Source organism: Mesocricetus auratus, unplaced genomic scaffold, assembly GCF_017639785.1.
Source record: "Mesocricetus auratus isolate SY011 unplaced genomic scaffold, BCM_Maur_2.0 Super-Scaffold_100006, whole genome shotgun sequence".
Classification (NCBI taxonomy): domain Eukaryota; kingdom Metazoa; phylum Chordata; class Mammalia; order Rodentia; family Cricetidae; genus Mesocricetus; species Mesocricetus auratus.
The window spans coordinates 98,229,676-98,250,530 of NW_024429190.1; the positions used below are offsets into that span (position 1 = coordinate 98,229,676).

Sequence of the window (20,855 nt, forward strand, 5' to 3'; positions counted from 1 at the left end):
TTTCCAGGAGCTGGAGAAATTTCCTAGTTGGTGGGTGGTAGGCCTTGGAAGAAGAGTGGCTGTCAAAGTAGGATTCTCCGTGGCTCAGGTGTGTGCACTGACATGCGCGCCTGACCTTCCAGCACTAACGCCCCTCCACAGTTGCAGCCCAGCAGGCTTAGGCTATGACTGGTGTGTTTCGCCACCGCCACGCGCCGCCACGTGCCGTCCGCAGACCCGCCCCCTGCTGCTCCGGGCCACGCCCCTCACACGAGGCTTTCCCAGTTGCGGCCCGCGGCGACCTCTGCGAGGGCCGCCCGCTCTCGGGTGTAGCCACGCCCCCCGGGCCACTGGGCCACGCCTTCATAATCCGGGCCCCCGGGGCGGCTCCGCCCCCAGGCCGCTCGCAGGCGCGGGGGGCGGGGCCCTGCGCGATGACGTGGGCGGGCGTGCGCGTTGACGACCAGCGCGTCTCGGTTAGTCAGCGGAGCGGCCGAGGCCGGACGTCGCGGCCGGAACGCGGAGCCGCGAGCAGGGCTGAGTAGCGGCCGCGGCCACCGCGGGACGGCGCCGCTCACCGCTACGGGCTTCCCGGTCGCCGTTGGCTGCGCTGCCGGGTGAGTGCGCGGGATCCGCGGCCCCGGCGGCCGCCGCCTCGCCGCGGCCGTGACCCCCCTCCCGGGAACGCGCGCGGGGCGGGGGCGGCGCGGGAACAATAGCGCGGGCGGCGGGGGCGGCGGGGGGCGTGGTCCGCGCGGCGCGACCCGGCTCCTCCACTCTGGCCCGTGTCCACGTCGCGCGGGCGGGCGGGCGCGGTGCACGGAGCCGGTGGGCGGCGAGTTCGGAGGTGCTCTGGCGGAGATCGGGCCGGCGCGACCGTGCCTCCGTCTCCCGCACCCACGGGGAGCGTGTTTTGAAGGCGGGCGGTTTCTTTGTGCGGACGTGAGTGCCGCGACGCCGGGAAGGGCCGGGTGGCCGCGAGCGCGCCTGCCTGCGGGCCGCGCCTGCCGAGGGGCGCCGGGCGCTGACCTTTTGACTTTCCCCCACCGCTGTCTCTTTGTCTGGTGCCTGGGTTCCCAGTCCAGACACGGTGGAGAACCAAGTCCATCCTAAAGTGCCGCAAGGAACACCTTGCGTTTTCATTCCCGAAAGTTCCCCCCAGTACCACCGCGAATTTAATAACGGGTTGGCTGCACGGTGCCCAGTAGTCACTATTTTTTACTGCTGAAACTAAGTGGCCTTTTCAGTAGAATTCTGGTCTGTCAGCCTATTGTGTTTTGAGGTCAGCATCCGCCAAGTACCTTTTGGTCAGTTAGAACATCTGTTTATTTCGTTCATTCATTCGGCAACCGTTAGTACTGTATCCAGATGAAGAGGATGTGAAGCCAGGGGAAAGACCCTTAAGAATAGGGTCCTTTGGAATAGAATAGATGTGCCTTTAAATAAGACGATTATATAAGGGATGCATGTGAAGTAAGGTGTTTGCCGCCTTTGATTGGAACTTCTAAAGGTAATGTGTGAGGAACAAGAGCTAGATTTGCTTAAATATACCATCTTCATTCGTAAATCTAAACACCACTCCCCTGATTTTGTTGTCGTTGGTAATGGTTACCTCAGGCCGTTAGACCTGGCGGTCAGGCTCTCTGAGTGAGCATGTTTACTGCTGTGTCTGATGGAAGCAAGCACGCACAGTGGTACTTGGAGGCCTGGCTTGCATCATTTCTCCAGCGCCTAGCATGGAAGTCATACACCTTGAGTTGATTAAACAAAAACTTTTATAGAGGAAAATTGAAAGCTTTAAATTCCCCTGAAGTTTGAGAAGTGTCTCTCAGTTGGTTGGATGGTAAATTAATAGAGGATACTACCTGTAAAGACAGCAGAGGCTTTGGGACCACTGGCTTTGTTTTTATGCTTCACTTCTAGGGCATTCGCTATTTTAGAACCACCCCTGAATTTTTTGCATATAATTAATACAGTAGAAGATTGTGCGTTTGGGGGGCGGTGTCTGTAAGTACATGTGTAAAAGTTGAACATCCATGACTTGAAAGTCAGCGATGCTCCAAAATCTGAAACGCTTAACAGTCCTTTGCTTATAAGGGGCATTCACTTCGTACTTCCTCATCAAAGTTGGGTACTTTGTTCACTTCCAATATTTTAGATAAGGGCTTTTTCCAACCATGTATGAATGCACCCAGACATAACAGTGGTGTTTCATTAGGAATCTAATATGATTTCGTTTTTCTCCCCTAAAAAAGTTACGGTCTAGGGTGTATGGTGTGTTTTGGGGGGAAGAGCATACACATACCCCTGTGTGCATGTGGAATCCAGAGGACAACTTTGGGAGATTGATTTTCTTCTTTTACCTTTATGTGGGTTCTTGACATCAAACCCAGGTTCCCAGACTTTAGGGAATGTATCTTTACCCACTGAGCCATATTTATCCTTTTGTAACTATTATTTCAAAAGTTGTTTTTTATGATTTCTTGAGTAGAAAAGTACAACACCCGGGCTGGAGAGATGACTCAGTGGTTAAGAGCACTGGCTGCTCTTCCAAAGGATCCGAGTTCAATTCCCAGCACCCACATGGCAGCTCACAGCTGTCTGTAACTCCAGTTCCAGCAGACCCGGCATCCTCACATAGACATACATGCAGGCAAAACATCAATGCACATAAAAATAAATTTTAAAAGAAAAGTATAATACCCACATGTGTTATACAGATATTTTACTTATTTTTTTGTTTTGTTTTCTTTTGTTTTTTAGGAGTCAGGGTTTCTCTGTATTGTTTTGGAGGCTTGTTGGACCAGCCTGGCCTCGAACGAACTCACAGAGATCCGCCTGCCTCTGCCTCCCGAGTGCTGGGATTAAAGGCGTGCGCCACCACCGCCCGGCCAAATATTTTATTTCTAATAATTTAGAACTGGTTAATGTTCTAGAATTGCTTACTGGAAAAGTCAGGTTTTAACTTGTACTTATCCAACTCACAGTGCATATGGGTTTAAAATGCAAAATACTGTGAATTTATTCAAGTTTTGGCACATTTCCACTATTTAAAAAATATTTCTTTTTGATATGAAAAGTAGTTCAGATGAACTTATTTGCTGTAGAATAGGAATAAAAATAAGAAAATTACTTTATTTCTATGAGTGATAGACCTTGAGGCACCAAACTTTTATTGCCTTACCTAGCTAAGTATATAAGGTTCCAGAAGGGACTCCTGAATTAAGAAGTCATTTGAGTGGCTCACACACAGGCGCTGCATAGATTGTTAGGTTGTTTTCTAAATTCTGTTGTTGAAAACAGCTTTCTTGAGATTTGATTCACAGAAATATGCTCATAGAGTATATTTTTAGTGGTTTTTAGTCTATGTGCATAATTATACATTGATCACTACTATACCATTATGGAGTATCATTGTACCACAAAGAAACCCCCTTTTTAAAAAAGCAGTCTGGTGCTTGAAAGGAAGAGAGTATGGGTTCTGTTAATAAATATGTCCCTTTAGCGAAAAGGGTACTCTTTAATTGTCATAGTATATTAGGAAATTGTATATTTCATGCTCCTTTCAATCCCAAGAGAAATTACTTGGAAAGGAAATTAGTATAAGAGTTAATTGAGCCATATGAGGTGGTACATGTCTGTAATCCCAGGACTTGAGAGGCCAAGGGCAAGATGAGTTTGAGGCCAGCCTGGGCTATGCAAGCTAAAGAATAAAGTGTTACCAATATGAATACAGTTAGAATCTTACTTATTTGTCCCATGAATGATAAATGGAAATGGTCTGGAGAAGATACTAGATGGCCAGTGAAACAGTAATTTGTTGTTAATAGCTAGCCGTAAACCATCCTAGTGGTAATTCAGGGGTTGCTGAATAGGAGCCAGCTTCTTCTTGCTGCCTTGCTTTGCCTGTCAGGTGACAGATTTGAGTCATCTCCATACTTGAGATGCTTTGCTGCAGGTGTAGAAGTATAATGTCTGATTAAGGTGCGGGTTCTCTAGAAGACTAATAGTGTCAGTAGTATGGACCTTTCTGATTCATGTAGGGCAAGGGAGTCACAACCCTGGAGCTTTACACATGAATCACTTGCCTGTTTGAACTGTGATGCTTGTCTCAGACCCAGTCACTCCCTGAACTTCCAGGAGCTGTGCATTCTTACCCTGATGCAGCTCTCCTGAGCTTTGATTTTAGAAAAGAGTCGATTCAGAATTTACTTATATGTGACACGAGTACTGAAGTGAGTCACCTGTCATTCAGAGCAGTAGGTGGGAATAAAACAGTCCAGGAGTCATACCCATATTCCCTTGGTACTTTGTCATCAGCAAGTATGGAGCCTGCTGCAAGTTGTTGTTTGGAGTCCTTAAGTGACTAGAAAACTCCAGGCAAGAAAAGTAAGAATCAAAGAGATTTCTTAGTTTGTCTCCAGTATCAGACTTATTCACAGTTTGCCATAAGCTAGATTTTCTTTGAATGGCAGCTTCTATTTGTTTCACAGCACCATGCCTTTTGATGAAATACTCTCCAAGACTGGAAGATGTGAAAACAGAGAGTTCATTAACCCCAAGAAGCTTATGGCCAAAAGACGGGACTTAAGGCATGAAACAGTGAATTTATGCTCCTTTAAAGGATATGTGGAAAGCCTCCCCCTACCAAAGCCTGATGCAAATCTCTGAACATTCCAAATTTCACTGAAATTTAGTTTTTAGAATTTGTGTGTGAGAGAGCTTTTCTGTATGTTGTGAGTTATATATGAAATAGAGCAGATACCTGTATCTCCTATTATGCATTCAGAGATTTTCAGATTTGGTTAAAATTTGCCAATTCTTTAAAAAAAAAGTTTAGGAATCAAAACTTAGGAAATGGCCAGCATGACTTTAGGGCTGTCTCTGAGTCCCAATTCATATTCCAAATGTAACTAATTTTGTAGCATAGCTAGTTCAGGTTATAGAGCATATCTGAGTCTGCTTTATTATTAGCTTTAGATGAAAAGAATAATGTCACACATCTCACAGAGTCCTGAGGGTTAAATTAGGGCCATGCATGAGACTGCTTTGGTTCTTGGGTGATAAATAAAGCATCCAGGAAGTTTTAGAGTTTTCACTTTTTTTTTAACTTTGAATGAGTACAAAATGTCAAGTAAATTTCAAATAATTTTGATGTAGAATGCATCAGTTGTTTCTGTCTACATCTCTAGTGGATTTGTTAAAAGTTTGAAAATCTCAACTAATCTGAATTGACTGGGATTATTTGTGTTAACATTTGCGCCAGTAATCCTCTCTGCCTTAAAATTTGGAAGCATTCCAAAAACAAATAATAATATCTGGTACAGTGTCATGTTGCCTTTTTTTTTAAAGCTATTTCCCACAGCAGAGCATTCTGTATGCTTTCTTAGATTTATTTTGGCAAATATCTGTAAAGTAGGAATCTAGGAGCTGGAAATAATCCTAATCATGTAACACATTTGAAGAAAATGGAATGCTGTCTCGTCTTTTATGTTTAATCTTATTGAGGCCCTTGTCTTGAAGAATTTGAATTTGTCAGAGACCTAGTAACCACAGCAGTTCATTGGAGTTAATAGTTTTCTGTACAGTTTTTGGGATTACCATAAATGGTATATCAAATTTCTTGTTCCTTCTTAGGGATAGCAACTATGAAGACACTGATGTTACACAAGTCAGATTTATTGAGAACCCACTCTTTGCCACTTTAGGTAGTAAGTGAATGGAGAGCCTGACATTTATGAAAGTAAAATTGATCTCCCTTCTGTGGAGTATAACTCCATAGGGGATAAAGACATGCATGTGTGTTCTAACACATTGAAGCAATATTGTTGGCCATTTCATTAGGAATGTCTTTAGCCTTTGAGACACTTGGAAATGTCACAACCTTAACCATGGCTTAGCCCATCTTCAAATGATATTGCTGGCTTAATAAAGTGCAGAATGCAAAGTGTCTTTCCCAATGTTTGATTATAGTTGAAAGTGTACAGAAGACTCAATCACAAAAAGCAAACCTCACTGAATTTGTTTCAAAAAGAGTATTGAAGTAAGTTTATGGGAGAGAAGATGTTGCTATACAGGATTCCTCCAGCTTTTATTGAGACTTTGAAGGCAAGACTTGATCTGTGCTAGGAACACTTTTAAAAAGTAAATCTTTGAGAAGCTCTCTGGTGCTCAGAGGACCCAGCCTGCTAGCCACCATATTGCTAAGAACAGTGCCACACACTTACCTTGCTTGGGATGGGGCATCAAAACCATTAAGGACTTAGAATTTCCTGAAGGCTGTTAGTGAGGTGGGAACTCTCTGTTCCCTGACTCTTGAGGATGGGTCCCTTACTCAGAAGTTAATTGAGCCAACTGAAGGTGAGATAGAGGAGGGAAAAGCTCCTGCTGCAAAGACTAGAGAGGACTCTGCAACCACAGTCCCGAAGCAATCTGGCTTTGTGACACTAAGAATTGATTGCTTCATTTATATTTTGACAGAGTAGTATACCAACTTTAATCAGCATTTCAAAGATTTAAAAAGCAATACAGAGTGCCAGCCACACAGTTCCTCCACTTGGAAACTATTTCTATGTATCCTTCCAAAGGTGATTTAGATACAAGTAGATACAGATCTGTCTTGTCCAAAACCCTGGATCTGTTTCAGAATTAAGGCTTCTTAAGGTGAATTGCAAAAAGATGATACAGTGTATCTACCACTTTGATCCTGAAAGTGGTGATAATGATTGGTGTATCCAATCTTTTGAAAGTAACAACACCTTGTCACCTATAGGGCTCACATTTGAGAACTGAGCATTGGAGTTATCCTCCAAAAAGCAACAGCAGCTCACTGTTTTAAGGAAGCGTAGTATTTGGTGTTGAGCCACATTCATAGCTAGCCTCAGCTATGTGCAAGCTCCTGGGTCACAGGTTGAACATAACCTGCATGTAATCAAACACTAGTAAGCATAGATACAATAATTGGCTCAAGTAAAAATTACAAAGTTTCTTGCCAGTTCTTATCAGATTTTTAAGAAACGTTTTACTTTTATTTCCCTGAATTTTGGTCTTTCCAAGAAGGGAACCATACTGAATTTCCACTGTCCTTCTTCCTCTTGTATCTAAGTGGTGATTTGCTGTTCTTTTGTAGTTTTGTTTTGTTTTTACCTTCATAGAGCTTAGAGATTGTTTCATATCACTGTGTAAATAACATTGTTTTAAGTAACTTTGTGGTATTCCATTGGTTAGTCTATTTGTCCTCCTATTATAAAATACCATCCACAAGGTAGTTTAAGCAGCAGAAGTACATTTCTTACACTGATCAGCAGGTTCTCTTGGTGAGGGCTCTCTTCTCCCTGCATTTTTCACATGGCAAGAGAGTACTTTGGTCTCTTCCTCTTCTGAGAACATTAATTTACACGTATGAGCTCATCTAACATTATTAGTTCCCAGTGGTCATCTCCAAACACTGTCACTTTGGAAGTTATGACTTTAATGCATGCATTCAGGGTGGGCACAAATACCAAGTGCTTAATTTCATAATGAAGGTGTGCCATTTGCCCAGGTGTGTTGGCACATGATTTAAGCCTGATGCTCCAGGAGCAGGGGCAGGCAGGTTGTATCTCTGTGAGTTGAAAGCCAGCCTGGTCTACATAGTGAGTTCTAGGGCTGTGTATTGAGACCCTATCTTTAAAAAAAGGAAGGAGTGCTATTTAGTTAGCTTACTCTTTTGATGTGCAATTAGGCGGGTTTTGACTAAGCAGATTATATTGTGCACATATCACTTCACACGATGTAGAAATGTGTAGGATAAACTTGTAGCGGTGAACCTGGTGGCTCAGAGTGTTTGTGCTTTTGTAGTTTTGATATTTGTCACTAAGTTTCCATTAGATCAGCAGTCGGTAAGGGTAACTACTCCTTTCTTCATTGCCCTTAGGAGTGAGATTAAGCATCACGGAAGGGCTATTTGTATTTTCTTTCTTGGAAACTGACCTTATCCTTGATTTGTTACTCATTTTCTTAGATTAGAGATTATATGTTTTTTTTCTCTGGGGCAATAGCTCCAGGCTGGTTATTGGAAATGTATTTTCTAAATTTGCTGTCTGCCTTTCCAGGGTATTATTTTACACATGTGCCCAACCATATTTTTTTAAACAGAGAGTCATCTAGTTGCCTCAGCATTATCTAATAGGCACATTTTTGTCTTACTGATTTAAACTGTCACTTTTATTATTTAATGAATTTACACATGTGCTTGGGCTGTTAATATTCCCTTGACCTCTTTATATATTTGGAACCCAAGTCATTCTGTTTTAATTGCTATAGTTTATAGTGTGCTTTCTGTTGGGACTAATGCCCTTTCATTAATTTTCATAGATATTTTGCTTTTCCTGGCTTCTGGCCTGTGTGTGTATGTTAAATTTTAAAAGACTTTATCTTTAAGTTATGTGTATATGGGGGGTTATGCATGGTGGGGTGTGTGTGCGTATGAGGTCAAAGAGGGCAGGAGAGCCTGTAGAGCTGGCATTACAGACAGATGTGAGCTTCCCAACATGGCACTGGGCACTGAATGTGGGTTCTCTGCAAGAATAATACATGCTTGAAGCATGGAGCCATTTCTCTAGCTTGACGAACTTTCATAATTAACCTGCCAGATGTGGTCTCTACTCCTCCTCTGCCAGTCCTGCTGCTGTTTCTGTTGTAGTGCTTTACATACGTACAATGTTTAAGCATCCCTTGATGACCTGAAGCATGCTAACCCATTTACAGTTGAGGAAACAGTTACAGAGATGACTGGGAAGGTGATGATCTTGATGAACAGTTTATTTAAACAAGAAGGAAGCTAAACTAAAGTTGATTAAATGGTGAAGTGTTTTGTTATTGTTTTCTTAGAGTGAGAAAAAAGCAAATTCAGACACAGTGGATGTAGACATTTAAAGGGGGAACTGGGGTGCAAAAAGTGAGTGAAAACAGGCATGTTCAGGAGAAGGCATATTTGGCCCTTGTTGGGATTGGTGCTTTCCATCAGATGAGGGAATGAAATCAGTTTGTGCTCTTGAGGGGAAGCTTACTGTTGAGAGGTGGAGACCTGCCTCTGAAGCTGATGTCTGCAGTTTTTGTTTTTTCAATGAAGTAGGTCCCTCAGACAAGCAGAAGAGAGAGCATGAGAGTGTGGTAAGTTTGAAGCATTTTGCTAGGTGGTATTGATTGTTCATTGAAGGTTTGAAATCTTGAATTTAAAACTCTGTTGACCTAGTTTGTCACCCTACCCCAACTCCCAAATACCACATTATTTACCTCATTAGAAGTACAAGTAAGGCATTCAGATTTATTCAGGGTGAGGCTTTGCCAGGTTTAACACAGTTCTTATGGGAATCAAAACCAATAGAAGAGATGGCTCAGTGGTTAAGACCACTTGCTCTTGTAGAGGTTATATTCCCAGGACCCACAAGGTGTGGCCCATACCTGTCTGTAAACTCCAATTCCAAGAGATCTAATTGAGCATGACGCATGCATGTGGTGCACCTACAGGCAGGCAAACACAATATACATGGAAAGGAATAAATCTCTAATATTATTTTTTTGAGACTGGATCTTCACTGTGTGGCTGTGGCTGACCTGGAACTCAATTTGTAGACCATGCTTGCTTTGAACCCAGAGAGGTCCATCCTCCTGCCTGTTCTCCCTCTTCAGTGCTGTGATTAAAGACTATCACCACCACTCAGATAAATAAATCTTTAAAATAAAGTAGTAGGAGGTATAGACAAATGGGTAGGTAGGTTTCCAAGAATTGCCTAGTGTGAGGTTTGGCAGGGCTGCAGTCAGTGGCATAAGTAGGAAGAAGAAGTTCTCTTTAGACAGGTGGTTCTCAATCTCCCTAATACCGAGGCCCTTTTAATTCAATTTCCCATATTGTGATGACCACAAACCATAAAATTAGTTTCATTGCTACGTCATAACTAATTTTGCTACTGTTATGAATCATGAGTATGTTTCTCATAGTCTTAGGTGACAACCCTGTGAAAGGGTCTCAACCAAAGAGATTGAGACCTACAGATTGAGAACTTCTGCTTTAGACTGATGTGTACTTTTTTAAAAAGCATAATTTTTTATTGACTCTAGGCATTTCACGTCATGCACTGGAATCCTACTCATTTCCCAGTCTCTCCATGTCCACCCTTCACCCTTGCAGTACCCCCCCCAAAGAAAACAATTATAAAGTACTAATAAAAAAACACTTTGTTCCTCCATCTTTCCCTCCTCTCCATCACCTCTTCATGCATCTCAGGGGCATTGGGAACTGCAGTGTATCATGCAATGTATCTTTTTGTCCAAACAGCTTTACTTGCCGATGTTCATTGTGAAATGTGCTCTTGGTCAGGTTCAAGGCCTCTGGTTTCTGGTACACCTTCAGTACTGGACGCTCACCGAATCTCCTCTCAGGTATCCTGCTGTTGCCCGTGGAGATCCTGTAGTTATGGTTCGCAGAACCAGTCCCTTCAGGCTCTCCAACAGGTCGTAGATAAAGTAGTTGTTGGGGTGGGCCTGGTCAGTAGCTGAATTGATCAGAGGTCATTCAGGAGTTTCTCTGTAGACTTTTTAAAAAATTCACTCAGTGTGATTTCTCAGTGCCTCTAAGTTAATAAATGGGAGAGTAAGCAGCAGGATTGTCTTGTTTTTTTGTTTGTTTTAACTCCTTGAGGGTCTGCCACCCAGCTCCCAAATAAATACATGGAAACTTACTCTTTCTTATGAATGCCCAGCCTTAGCTTGGCTTGTTTCTAGTAGCTTTTCTAACTTATTTCATTTCCCTTTAACTATATTTTGCCTCTGGGCTTTTTCACCTGTCTTTATTCTGTATATCTTGCTTTCCTTCTTACTCTGTGGCTGGTGGTGTGGCTGGGCTACTGGCCCCTGGTGTCCTCATCTCCTCCTCCTTTTCTCACCCCCCCTTCTCCCTGAGCCTAGATGTCTCCTCCTATTTATTATGTTTGCCTAGCAACCCCACTTAGTTCTCTCTCCTGCCTAGCTATTGGTCATTCAGCTTGTTATTAGGCTAATCAGGTGTTCTAGGCAGGCAAAGTAACACAGCTTTACAGGGCTAAGCAAACACAACATAAAAGAATGTAACATGTCTTTGCATCATTAAACAAATGTTTCACAGCATAAACACACATCTTCAACTAATAAACACGACAGCTGAGTTTGTAATTGTGCCTTATCACTTCCATGTCCATATCTTTTAGTAGGATAAAGGATTGCAGACAGAAGGTAATTCTGTAGTACACATTAGATACAAGAGTGCTGACAATTTGATTTAGTGTGTATTGGTATCTTAATACGTGTATATAACTGGTTTTAGGTCTTTGTGAGCTAGTTTATGTTCTTTATTAATCTGTTTCCATAGTTCTGAATTTCAGAGTCAGGAATTTGCCATCCCTCTTGACTGCTATAGTTGAAAAGTAGCTTTTCTGTTGTGCCTCATCTGTTTTGTCTTGAGAAACGAGTTAGGTGTTCTGTTTTTGATAGTTTTCTCAGCAATCTTTGATGAAACCTTTTGAAGATGGAAATTGTTTCTTAAACTGGTTGCCTTTCTTTATGGTCTCTTCTCTCAAAGTTAATATGGTGTATGTGTCCTAAGAGCTTGTTTAAGAGCAGTGTTTCTTTGTTGCACTTGTCCATACGCTCTGCTACAACTCTGGTAGCTTGGTGCCTTATTAACTATCTCCTTAATGATTCCCAACTTGTTTAGAAATCTTATATACAAACAAGTTGAAAGATGCTTACAAGGACACCCCTACTGCCACTTGTATGGTAATTAGCATTTTGTCATTCCCTCCCCATGACTTTAAATTTTTATTTTTATTTGAAATGGTCTCATTGTGAAGCTTTGAATAGCCCAGTACTTGATTTATAGACCAGGTTACTCTCCTGCCTCTGCCTCCCAAATGCTGGAAGGAATGTGCCAACAGATCTGGTTTGCTTGTTCTTCCAGAAGTTAGTATGCTACATCCAGGTGCTGTGGAACTCTTTTCTTTAGAAGGTATTTCCACACATGCTTGTTCATATTGATACTGGGGAGGTAGGCTATGATCAGAGTCCTATTCCACTATCTTGCTCTGCCCATTTGCCTACAAAAGTCAATCCATAGCTGATTGTCTCCAGCCATAGTTCATACTGTTAACCCACTACATTTATCCTTACCTCTTTTTCTCTTCTGTGATGCTGGATCCTTGAACACACCAGGTAGATGATGCCCAGACTTTGGATTCAGCTGGTTGTTTTCTTGTGCTTAACTTGTATCTTTATGAACTGCTTCTAAAAACAGAAGCTTGAATTGCATTTAGGGTTTTCAGCTTTGATGCTACTCTATACATTATATTCATATGTAAGACAAGGCTTAAGGTCATTACCCTAAAGTATGTTCGTGTAGTTAAGAGGTATTTCAGCAGAGGTATTACAAAGATCAGAATTGCCCTCCTGCTGTTAGTAATTGATCAGTGGGGTGACATTGTGGTTCTGTGTATCTTGTTTCCCAGTAGCCTTTACCTGTTATTTTTAGCATTCATTGATTAGCTTTGATTGAATCAGTTAGTTCATTTGGTCTTCAGAGTCTCTTTTTCTAGCAATCGTTTTGAGTCTATTAACCAACTTTCAGTTCTTTCAGAGACTTTTCTGAGTGAGGCTCAGCAATGCTGTATCAAGTAACAATGCTATATCTGATGCATATGGCTCTGCATCACGTTCTTCCTTCCCTCCTGTTGATCACAGTATAGTAGGTGCCACTTCTGTTACAATGGTGCCTTGGTATCATGTTGCAAGACCCACATATTTAAGCAAAAGTGTGGAGATGCTTCATTGGAAGTATTAAGAGCTCCTCGTCTATTCCTTTGTATTAGTGTCCTTTGCTGCCATTCTCATGAATAATGGCATTTCTTCCAAAAGATTAAAGCTTTTAATATATGTATTATAATATATGTATTATATAATATATATATTAAATCTAGAGTATGAATTTTAAAGTATTCTATGATACAAGGTTAAATGAGAAAAATGCTTCATAAGACAATGTAGCTGGTATTTTTGGATATAGTTCCTGCTAGAATTGGAGGGTTATTTTAATAGAAAAAAAACATGTTTTATTCACAGTCCTAAATCTTGGGTCAGAATTTAAAATTCTTATTCTTTGGTATGTTAATAATGGCATTCCTATGTCCCCTTTCCTGGCTTATTCTTGCCCTGTCTGCCTTCCTGAAGTTACTAGAGCCTGTTGGTTCACTCCACATGACACAATGCTTTTGAAAAGATTATGCTTTTTATTTTGAACCTTGTCTCACTATATAGTCCTGGTTAGCCTGGAACTCACACTGTAGACTAGGCTGGCCTTACCCTCACAGAGATCCACCTGCCTCTGCCTCTAGAATGTTGGAATTAAAGGCATGCATTCCCATGTCTGGCAACAACAAGGGTTTTGCAAGCTGCTGTTTTGTGATAGCAGTAAAATTCTTGTATCTCTTATGGAATGGGCATAAATTTTCATTTTCACTTGGGAGTTTGTTGTTGTCTGTAGACACTGCTATTTGTTTTTCTTTGAAGTGACAGACTCACTTTATTCGTTATCAAGAATATATCTTATATGTGGCCTATTTCAAGTCACTGTCACTCTAGCATTTAGGCAAAAGTAGGAGGATCCTGAGCCTCAGGTGCTGGAGTGTACACACACACACACACTCTCTCTCTCTCTCTCTCTCTCTTATTTAGGCACACTTGTGTGCCATTGGTTCTTATAAAAATAGTGTTCCATGAGAAATTGGCTCACAAACATTTTTCTGGGGTGGCTTTGTATTATAGCAGATAGTGGTGGAAAGTGCTTATATACACTTCCCATATCACAACACAGGTAATTTGGAACTACACAGAATTTAACAAATTAATAATGTTTTCATAGTCTTATATTAAAATATAGTCCAGTGATCTGGGCTGTATTTTAAGTGAGTCTTGCCTGTGCTTGAGTTGAAATAGCATGTATTGATCATTTGGAAAATAGTGTTTCAATAAGGGCTCCCTAAATGTTGCCATCGTTTGTTACATTACATTTGTCATAGTGTGGTCTGAGGACTGGAAGGCCCTTAGGAGACTGTGTCAGAACAGGTGAACGGGGCAAATGCTAAACATTTGACTGGCTACATTTGTCAGAGCTGTGCTGTGGTCTCTGCTTTTCCTTTTTCTTTACTGCACATTTGACTTTACTAAACATTTGACTGGCTACATTTGTCAGAACTGTGCTGTGGTTTCTGCTTTTCCTTTTTCTTTACTGCACATGCTGCATTCACTATGTTTACCTCCACTGCTAAACTAGCCCTACAGTTCTTTCCTCCAGCTGCCACAGTTACCTGCTGGTACCTCATCCTATATAATCATTATGTTCTCTGACATGTACAAGATCCAGGAGATGGTGGATAGGCTATGCCTGGAGGTGGAGAGCTAGATGGTCATAGCACGGAGGTTAATATTTCTGACTTGCTCATTGGTGGAAATGCCAGAGGGCTACCTGTAGGAAGCACAGTAATCATTGGTGTTGACATGGTCATGAACCATCAGTTGCAGAAAACCAACTTCCTAACAGAAGCCTGTAACAAAGTGCATCAAAGACAGCTCCATTCAGATCAGGGGCAGACTTGAAGAACAGAGACCAGAGTAAGAGTGTTTCTGGCAGGAGCCACAGGACAAAACAAGCATACCCTTCTAGTTAAAAAGTAAAACCAAATCTATCTGATCCTTTTTGGTTAAAACATGGATCTAGGTGCCATGGTTACCTTTGTCTTCCTCTGTCTCCTTTGCTCAGTGTTGTGTTCAGGGTGGCCCTTTTTTACAATGTTCTGGAAAGAGCTTCTGCCTTTGTGGCAGGCAGGTCAGTTATAAAGAGATTGTTGTTTTTCCTTTTTCAGGGTGTGCTGGCTAGTTTTGTGTCAACTTAACACAACAGATTGGCCTATGGTGTGTTTTCTGGCCCTTGTGAGAGGGCCCAGCCCACTGTTGGTGGTGCCATCCTGGGCCAGTGGTCCTGGATGCTGTAAGAAAGCAGGAGCCAGGTGTGGTGGTGCACACCTTTAGTCCCAGCAGAGGCAGGTAGATCTTTATAAATTCAAAGCCAGCTTTGCCTACATAGTGAGTACCAGAACAGCCAGGGCTGTCAGAGAGACCATGCCACACACACAGAAAGAAAGCTGGGTCAGTACACCGTGGGGAGAAAACCAGTAAGCAGTGTTTTTGCATGGTCTCTGCTTTAGTTCCTGCCTCCAGCTTCCTGCCCTGACTGCTGTCATGCCTGGATGTGAGAGTGGAAGGAAACTCTTCTCTCGGAGTTGCTTTTTGTCATGGGTTTATCACAGCAATAGAAACCATACAATACATGGGTTGGAACCCCCGTCTGTGCTTTCCAGCATCTGCTGACAGTTTCATTTAGCTATTACTATCAGAGGGTAAAACACTTCAATTACTGTGTTTAGGGAAACATTTTTGAAGGACCACACAAAAGAACAGTTTAGTGATACAGTTGTTGCAGACAGTGTTTGTGCTTCTGAAAGAACAGGTGAAATGTGCATTGAGGAAAATGACTAATTATTGGTAGCTTCAGTAAGATCTGTTTGATGGTTACTGAATTTAGCATTGTGACCTGTTAAATGAGATGACTCAGCAATTAAGACCACTTGCTGTCCTCCAGAGGACCCAGGTTCAGATCCCAACACTCACATTTAGTGCCTCAACAATCAACTCTAATTTCAGTTCCAGAGGATCTGATAGCTTCTTCTGGCTTCCAAAGGCGTGCGCGCGCATGCGCGCGCGCACACACACACAAATAAATATGAGTGAATTTTTTTTAAAAAAGTAAATGAATTTGGTAGCAAACTTGTAGGGCCCCTGTTTTATTATTTTTGTGAAGAGAAGGAAATGATGGAGATGGGTGGTTTAAAGAATGAAGAAAATTTTAAATGAGAGTTACAGAAAATGGAAAGTAATTTTAATAACAGAGATTGAGTATAACTATGAACTCATAAAGGTAGACCATGAAGTGACAGTTGTATTCATCTGTCCTCCTATGCTAATTTCCATTTGAACCTAATGTAGTCACAAGAAAGTAAGTAACTAGATTCATTTAGAGTTGTGTTTTTGCAAATCTGGAATTTAAGGAGTTCAGTGTATTGATAAGAATATCTTTAAATAAAATGGAACATGAAATGTAAGTTGACTAAGAAAGGATATAGTAAAAGAAGGTGGGGGGAGTAGAGTTTTAAGACACTGAAGGCCCTCAAAGGTCAGATGGTGTTTAAATTGATGATAATAAATTAAGATGTGAGAAGAACTTGTGGTTTATAAGGGTTGCTGTACTATCTCTAGAGGTGAATCAATTCAGGTCTTAATCATAGCATAGGTGGTGAGGAATAGACAGATGGGTAGATTATTGTAGATGACAACAGTCAGAACTAAAAGACTTGGTTTTTGGAGAGCTTAGTCTCACTTGTGGCTATCACTCACAATAGCAGGGTTTACAGGTTAATGGGGAAAGTTTTAGTTAGGTGTGAAACTTGCTGGTGATGGTGCGATTAGGCAGTTGGTAGGTGAACCACAACAACAGGGGCACCAGGTATATAGCTGAGTAAACATGAGCAAGCTTTCAAGGAGCGAGTTTTTGTGTATGTGTCTAGGTAGGCAAAGATGATAGCCACGGGGGGTAAGCAGCATACCTCCTAGTATCATTTACGAGGACGAAATCAGTGCTCTTTCAGATGACTTGGTATTTTATTCAAAGAGGTAAAGCAGATACTTTGCATAGGGTTTGAGGATGCAGGGAAGTTTGGAGCTCCAGCACTAATAGCCCCCAGAAAGATTTAGGAGATTGGAAAGGAATGGAGGCCTGAATAAAATTCAGAGTTGTAGAACGCCATGGTTATGGCAGTTGGCAGTCATTAACTATTTTCTTGACATGGTGGATGTGAGGCCTAGTGCCCAGAACAACTGACTAATTTGACAGAAGTTAAAGGCTCTCTTGGTTGCAGTTTCGACTTGCCTCCTAAGTCAAGCGGTGCTTCTTTTATAGATTTTTTCTTTGTGTTTATAAGAAAAAGATGTCGAGGGCGGGAGGAAAGGAAGTGAAGAAAAGATAGTTGGGTCATGCACAGACATATGTGGGAGTATGTGCAATAGCTTTGCCACTTATAAGCCTGGGATGTTTAACTTGAGCTTGCAGTGGTCTGGAGTCTTTGATTGATGATCCAATGAATATTTCTGAGATGCAATGCTTCCCGTTAGCCAAACTGCACTTAGGGAATGAGAATTACATAGTCGGTTAAGAAAAAAAAGTGTATCAGAGTAAACAACAATGATAATTTGACTCTAATTATGGGTCACCTACATGACCACAGAGGCAATTCTGATGGGTAATATTTTGGGTTGTGTTTTGAGGCAGAGTTCAGCAGATGAACTTACTGTGTAACCAAAGATGACCTTGAATTCAGAATCCTCCTGCCTCAGCCTCACAAGTTGTGGGATTACCGGTATTATGCCCTCACAGATCAGCTTTTAGTTATTTGTTTTTGGGAAAATCTTGTGTTTAAGTATGGTTCATGGAGCGTAAGAAGTCTAGGGTAACAGATTTGCTTTTTCCATAACATTTTAAAGCTGTACAAATTTTGTGAGCTACTTTTTGAGTTTACAGATTGTGATACTATTTATAACTCCCTGTTTATTCCTAAAAAGCTACCCCTGCTTAAAATTGTTGCCATCTGCTGTTTTTCCCAGTGGTTATTACTTTTTCATCATATACTTAACCAAACCAGGACAGTGTGGCATTGGTGGACAGAGAGATGATTGACCCATACAGGACAGGAGAACACATTAAGAAATTCAAACTTTGTTCCATGCAAGGCCAATTGGTGGTTTTTGCTTTGTTTAAGTTGAGGTTTTATCATATTGTATGGGTTGGCTTCAAGTTTAAGCTTTTGGCCTCTGCCTCCCAAGTAGCTGGGATTACAGGTGCATGCCAATGAACTAAGCCTGCATTTGATTCTTGACAGAAGTGCATACAACTTGCTAAAATTAGGATGGTCTCTTCAGCAGGTGGTGTTGGTCTAGTAGTTTGGGTATTGATAGACTACAAAATGAACTAGACTACCTGCTTTATACAAAATTTTATCCAAAATAGATTACAGATCTATATATAAATCCTTAAACTATAAAATACCCCTTTCCCTCTTTATTCTCACAGTTGCATTCCTAGTCTCTGACAAGACTAGTGTGCCCTCTTCTCTTCTCTCTCTCTCTCTCTCTCTCTCTCTCTCTCTATATATATATATATATATATATATATATATATATATATATATATTTGTTTGAAGCCAGATTTTTTTTTAAAAAGTTTTAACATCTATCTAAAATGGTTGCGTGTATTAGTTTTATTGTGAGTAGGATTTTCATGGTATGAATGCACCAAAGATGTATCAGGGACATAACTATTCTTGAAACATTTTGCTTCCTTTGGGTCTTTACTTACTCAGACTAAAACCCTTAAACAACAACAAATTCTTCAGTTAAAACATCAGGTAAAGCCGGGCGGTGGTGGCGCACGCCTTTAATCCCAGTACTCGGGAGGCAGAGGCAGGCGGATCTCTGTGAGTTCGAGGCTGGGCTGGACCGACAGCCTCGAAAACAATACAGAGAAACCCTGTCTCGTAAAAACAAAAAAAACAAAACAAACAAACAAAAAAAATCAGGTAAAATTCTTGGGAAAAGAGGTAAAGGAAGGCGATTTCTGGAGACTTAAGCTGGCTTTTATCCAGGAAGGCATAGAAAAGGTGTTTTTTAAGGATTTATTCTTATTTTGTGTATATGGATTCTGCATGTATGTTTCTGTACCACCTTCCTGTATTTGCCAAGGAGGCAGAGAAGGCATTGAAACTGAAGTTGCAAATGGTTGTGAGCCTCTGTGTGGGTGCTGGGAATCAAACCCAGGTCCTCAGGAAAAGCAGTCAGTTTTCTCAACTGCTGAGCCATCTCTTTAGCCCCCCCAAAAGGCATTTGTTTGTTTGCTTGTTTGTTTTTCGATTCAGGATTCAGGGTTTCTCTGTGTATCTCTGGGTGTATTGGAACTGGCTCTGTAGACCACGCTGGCTTTGATTTCAGAGATCTGCCTGTCTCTGCCTCCTGAATGTTGGGATTAAAGGCATATGCCACCATTGCCTGGCCCTGAAAGCTTTTTTATTTTTATTTTTTTGAAGCATGGAAACTTTCATCAGCCTCAAGCAGCATTTGAGGAACTGGAATATATGAGAGTCTTTCTCAAGTGATGAGTTTTTGATAAATTTTTCCTTATTTGTGACTGTTTTAATTGGAAAAATACACATAAAATTTGCCATTAATATGTATACAATATTGTATGCCATCACCATCTGTTACACATTTTCTAAGCTCAAAAGGATACCCTGTGTCTGTGAAGTAGTCATTCCTCCTATCCTCCTGACTGCTGCCAACCTAGTTTTTAATCTCTCTAGATCTGCTTATCTAGATTATTTTAATCTCTCTAGATCTACTTATCTAGATCTACATGTCTGGCTTAGATAATGTCCTCAAAACTTATCTATACTGTGGCATGTGTCAGTACTTCACTTTTAAATGACACTCCACTTCATATATGTACCGTAGTTGATTTATCTGTTCATCATGTATTTGAGCTGCTTACACCATTTGGATATTGTGAATAGTCCTACTATGAGCATTTATGTATATGTATACATTTTTTATTTGGGTTATCTTTTTTCTAGTTCTTTTGAGTGTAGTTAGCACTGTTGTATTTTAGCTTATTGAGGTCTTCACCTGTCACAAAATAATGGTTCCTCATCTTCTGTTCCAGGTAGTGCTGTGCAGGGGTTGATTTCTCCACATCTTAACCATTGCTTATCACCTATCTTTTGTATTACAGCCACCCTAATGAATATGAAGTTGTGTCCTCTGGGGGTGGTGATTATTTTTGAGATTGTAATAATTACATCATTTTCCCTCTTTCCTTTCCTCCCTCCAACTGTTCCCTTATACATACACCCTAAAGTTTTTGGCCTTTTTAAGTAAGTGTGTGTGTGTGTGTGTGTGTGTGTGTGTGTGTGTTTAAATGTATAAATACAGGTCAGGCAGTACTGTCACATGCCTTTTAATCCCAGCACTTGGGAAGCAGAGGAGTGAGTTCAAAGACAGCCTGATCTACAGAGCTAGTTTCAGAACATCCAGGGCTTTGCAGAGAAACACTGCCTCAGGGAAAACAACTACTACTACTACTACAACAAATAAGTATTTCCTGCTCAGTTTCTATACTGTTGCTTGCATAGTGTGTTAGTGTGTCTATTGGTGTTGCCATTTGTCTTAGTTAGGGTTTCTATAGCTGTGAAGAGACATCATGACCATGGCAACTCTTATAAAGGAAAACATTTGATAAAGAGTAGCTTACATGGTGGGACATGGTGGCATGCAGGAAGACATGGTGTTGCAGAGGTGGCTGAGAGTTCTACATCTTGTGCAGACAACAGGAAGTGAACTGAGACACTGGGTGTGGCTTGAGCATATATGAGACTTCAAAGCCTACCCCCACAATAACACACTTCTCTAACAAGGCCATACCTACTCCAACAAAGCCTCACCTAATTTTAAAGAGAAATCCGTCACTAGGGAAATGTCCAGAGATCCATAAGGATGACCCCAAGTAAGAATCTAAGCAATAGTGGAGAGGCTAACTTAAATGCCCTTCTACTATAATAAGACTGATGTCTACCTTAAATGCCATCCTAGAGCTTTCATCCAGTAACTGATGGAAGCAGAAGCAGACATCCACAGCTAAGCACTGAGCCGAAATC

General features: G+C 41.3%; 1 protein-coding gene across 4 annotated transcripts in view; it reads left to right on the plus strand.

Annotated features, from left to right (window-relative positions):
* The first annotated feature begins 447 nt into the window (after positions 1–447).
* Mapk8 (mitogen-activated protein kinase 8) overlaps positions 448–20,855 on the plus strand; it is a 55,123-nt gene continuing 34,715 nt past the window's right edge. For 3 of the 4 annotated variants that reach the window (XM_013118828.3, XM_013118829.3, XM_040747718.1), the window contains exon 1: positions 448–596. The gene's annotated coding sequence lies outside the window, so the exon portion shown is untranslated. The remainder of the gene's footprint in view (positions 597–20,855) is intronic. The other variant, XM_040747719.1, reaches the window with a different exon arrangement.